Here is a 5,000-nt window from a genome sequence, read left to right as displayed (position 1 = left end):
ACTGGTAGTAGTCTCAACCAGTTTGATTTCACTCTTGATCAGCGCAGCAGCTGTTCGGATTATATTCATCTTTTCTGTTTCGACATCGGGGGCGTCTTTTTCCATCTCGTGAAACTCGTTAAGAATCGCCGCAGCAGTGTTCCTAAATGTTACAACATTGGGTTTTCCATCACTGAATGTGATAACCAATTCCTCTCCAAAATGCTTCTGGAGGCAGGCTTTCACGTAAGTCTGGCTATAAGCTGTGCAGTCGGAATCCCCTGAGTACTGGTTCATCTTAGCTACCAGATCTTGCACTGTGATTTGCTCATCAGAATGTTTCAGCAGATATTCTGTGACCATGTAAAAGGCTTTGTTTTGCTCCTCATTCTGGGGACGACCTCGTTTTCCTTTCTTATTTTCAAGCTGGGTCGTAGCATAAGACGCAGGAACCTGTTTATCTGTACGAAAATTGGAATTGCATATCTTATGATAGACTGCCTCAGCGGCAGGGAGATCATGTACGTGTAAAATTCTTGCTTTTACTACCTCTGCCCATGTGTCACGCCTTGCGTTGCACTTATTCAAAACGGTTTCTTTAGTCTCTGGAGTCATCACTCTACATACGTCTACAGATTTAACATCTACTTTATTGCCGCAAAAAGAACAATCGCTTTTGTAATCGAATGTCTGGTCTGCTCTTCTTTTGCGTTGAATAGTTGCAGATTGAGAACCCGCATTTTCGCGGCTTATGTCATCCTTGGATGTATTGGTGGGGTGGCAGTAATCTCGACGACAATTAGGGTGTACATGCTGTCCAGGAACAACACTAATTGAATCATTTCTGAGGCCGCTGGTGCGATTTATACCTTTACTTCCCTTTGTTCCAATTGTGGAAAATTCGTGTGCTGAGCCTGCAACTCCGCAAATCGCGCAAACTAGAGGCGCTCCATCCATAAGAACACATTGAAGGAGTAAAACTCCAAATAACAACCTAAGAAATATAGAAATGAAAAGAAAATAACGTTAAATTATAGTTAAATTGTTATAACAATTTTATCTTTCTCACTATGCTACGAAGCAAGTTTGATTAGCATATTTCAAAATGTATTTGAGCAGCGTCAGCATAGTCATATTATGGGGCGCCAAATGTAAAAATATTATTTAAGTACTTTTTCCCTATTTTTTGTGTTATTTATCAAATATCACAAAAGTTATCTTGTAATTTATAAATAACAAATTCAAGTACCTTTGCGATTTATAAATCGCAAGTTTGCCAACTTTGCGATTTATAAATCGCAAGATTACTAACCTTGCGATTTATAAATCGCAAGATTACACACTTCGCGATTTATAAATCGCAAAGTAGCGAGCTCTGCGATATATAAATAACAAGAATCGGATATTGGCGATATATAAATCGCACATTTTGCGATTTATAAATCGCACATTTTACGATATATAAATCGCACATTTTGCGATTTATAAATCGCACATTTTGCGATATATAAATCGCACATTTTGCGATTTATAAATCGCACATTTTGCGATTTATAAATCGCACATTTTGCGATTTATAAATGGCACATTTTGCGATATATAAATCGCACATTTTGCGATTTATAAATCGCACATTTTACGATATATAAATCGCACATTTTGCTATTTATAAATCGCACATTTTGCGATTTAAAACCGCAAACTCATGAAATTTATGCCTGCGGGCCCGTTGTGCACTATTTTCGCGGGAAAACTATTCTTGTTGTTGAATATGGCGGATAGAGAAGACTTGGCACGACTGCTCTCCTCAGCCGTTTCAAGAGCAATATCTGAGACATTGAGTGCTCAGGACTCATCACAGCAAAGTGAGGTAAGGATACCTGTATATTTGCTCATCAATTTTATTTTGATTTATGGCGAATCGGTCTGAATTGTGCCATGCTGTCAATTTGCAGAGCTCGAGGTCGCAGAATGTTTATCGGACTGCCTCTATCCCACCAACCGCTCCTTCTCAGGTTTGTTCGATTTCATCTTTTCTTGTGTTTATTTGTTAACAGCAGCAGAAACTCCATCAGTGTCAAAATGCAAACAAGTGCCTATTCCATTAGATCATTTAGCTCGAAAACACGTCTATGTTGGATGTCAAACTGAAATAATTTAGGAAAAAATGATTTTAACTGACATTATAGTCTCAAACGTGCCAGCACAATAGGCTTTCGAAAAGAAACTCTTCTAATTCGAAGCAGTAGTTAGATATGAGCATTGGATTTCTATTAAACTAGAAAGAATGAATTCTGCGATATCTAGGGGGAGATTTCTTTCACACGCCTCGAAGGGCTGATCATGAAACAGAATCTAATTTCACGGCAATTCCTCATATATAGGTGATCAGCACTGATTGTTTAAAGATTCTCTTAAAATTGAATCAGCATTAAGCTTACCTTGATATAACTTTAGAAGCTACTAGCATCTATCAACTGAATCAAAAGAATTGTTTTCCAATAGAACAGGAGGAATGTACGCTGGCCTTACGGCAAAATCCAATCCAGACACTGGCGAGACGAACCAACACGCACTCTTGGGTGGCGGTACACAAATAGACAAATTCACGCACTAATTGAATCTAATTGAAAACTAGGGTTTTGCCCTTCGCTAAATTGTAAATTTTTGAATACTTAAGTGTTACAGTTATTATTTGAATTGACATTAAGTTATATTTGAAAGTAATTCTTAAAGTAAATGAAAACAAAGAATGCAGTATCAATTTTTTTATCTAAGTATATGTATTTGCAGGATTGTGCAAAATTACACGATCGAGAATGAATTGAAATAAACTAATACACCTGTTGTTTTAATTGATATCTAGTCTTTCATTTCTGATGATTTGGGGTTGATATTCCCACAAAAAGTAATACATTCTGGCGACTTAGTCAAAAACCTTACTGTAGCCTCGTTTCCATGTTGGAAATTTTTGGTTGTCAATGGGTCGAAATCAATTGCAATTTTAGGCACTTTCCCGGACTTCGATTCTCTGGGACTTTTAGTATGTTATAGAGGGATAATTTCTCTTTAGTTATCCGTTGAAAAACCTTTTGTTGCAATTAGTTGAGGGCTATCCCCTTGAAGCTTGATCTTAAATTAGAGTAATGAATATGAAACCCATATGAGAAGCCTTGTATCAAAACGTTTTTAAAAAAGGGGTCGTAATCACGCAGAACTGAAGTGAGACGGTCAATTCTTACGGGGGTGACTGGATTGCTCTCTAGTAGACGCGCTAGGCGCTGTTGTTCCACTAGGCTTAATGCTCGAGGTTGGTGGCTGCCCTCCCTCTGAACAATTTTTGGCTGCGTGCTTACCTCCGAATTATTCCTCAAATACATACGAATTTTCTCTTTGGTGCAACGTCGCGATATGGAAGGGCGGTGCCCGTGGGGGGCGGGGGGGGAGGGGGAGACTCCGATATAAAAAGGGGAGGGATGCTCGTCGTTTCGCTTAGGGGTGTAAATTTCCGATTTTGGTCTCACTTAGGGTGTTTTGGGAAAAACGCAATCATATGTAGCCGTGAGAATATCCTTAGGGTTGCGCGCGAAAAAATTTATAAAAGTGTATATTTACACTTTTATATTTCTTCAGGTAGGTGAAAGTATTAGATGATAATGTTTTTGCCATCATTAAAAGTCGCTGTATTTTTTTATTTTTCTGTGTTATGGATAATAAAGTAAAGTAAAGTGGTGCATTTATATAGCGCCCTTATCACAACGTCTCAAAGGCGCTTTACAATGATCAATTTACCCCCATGGTCCCTTCTAGGGGTAAGAAAACGCCTGGGCCACGCCAGATTGGTCTCCTTTAAGGGTTTAATGTAAAATTTCCGACGAGCATCCCCCGCCTTTTTATATGGGAGTCCCCCCCCCCCCCCGGAGAGGCGGTGAGGTTCAATATTCGACTCCTGTTTTAAGTACGTATCTTTTTATTATCGCATTTAAGCTTTGAGCAAGTTACTGCTGCCATGTAAAAAAAGGAAAAAAACGTACCGGTTAGCTTACTCGATGCAATCGCATGTTTTAGACCAAGATTAAAATTCCATTCGAATCTCCAAACTGTCAGGTCCTAGTTATCAAATAGAAATGTTCAATTCGAGAGTTTTATTGGAAGTTTCCAGAGCTATAGCTTTTTGCGATTGCAAAATTGAAATTTTAGAGAGGACTTGTGTGGAAATTCTCCTAAGTTAACTTGGCTCCATTACCAGCTGCTTTACGGAAAATGAGCCCACAAAGTCCGGGCTCGAGAGAGCGGTAGAAATAAAGCCTATGATTTTAGCAGATACTAAAAGATATGAAGGCTTTAGACAAATCCATGACATTCACAAATACTTTGATGAAATAAAGTGTTAGCGTAGTTTACTCTGTATGCCGCACTTGTCACCATTGTATCGGTTTTTTGACGGTTTTGCATGCGGTTTTCGGTTTTGGCCGGATTTTTTTGCGGTTTCGCGGTTTTAGATGATTTTTTCTTCGGTTTTGTGGTTTCTAATACACCCCAATGTCCCCCTCACGAAACAGATCCTTTTCTGGGGTTAAAAACCTGGCTACCGGCCTGTTAATTAATCATTTGTAGAAAGAAGAAATTCCTGTCCTCTTTAGAAAAAATAGACACGCATTGCTTACGTTGGTGTAATGTTCATGTCACGTTTTGTGTGACATTCAAACCGCGTGCTCTTACGTCAGCAAGGCATGATGGGTTATATGTAAAAATATAGAGTAAAACGGTTGCTTTCAAATGGCCACTGTGTATTCCTTATTTTGACTTAGTGTCTCGTATGATCTCCTTTTGTGTTCGATAAAAGTACATTACATTGGCGACGAGGACGGTCCGTCGTTGCAAACAACTCTCTCAGTCTTTGTGACACATCTATCGACTTCGTGATGGCCTCCGCTCTGCCACACTTTGATCCCTTCGACATTCATGCTGATGGTGCAATCGCTCAACGATGGCGAAAGTGGATAAAACGTCTCGAAAAT

The sequence above is a fragment of the Montipora capricornis genome, chromosome 12 (assembly GCF_036669925.1).
Source record: "Montipora capricornis isolate CH-2021 chromosome 12, ASM3666992v2, whole genome shotgun sequence".
Taxonomy (NCBI): Eukaryota; Metazoa; Cnidaria; class Anthozoa; order Scleractinia; family Acroporidae; genus Montipora; species Montipora capricornis.
The sequence above is the reverse complement of the archived record's forward strand: the minus strand, read 5'-3'. Positions refer to the sequence as shown.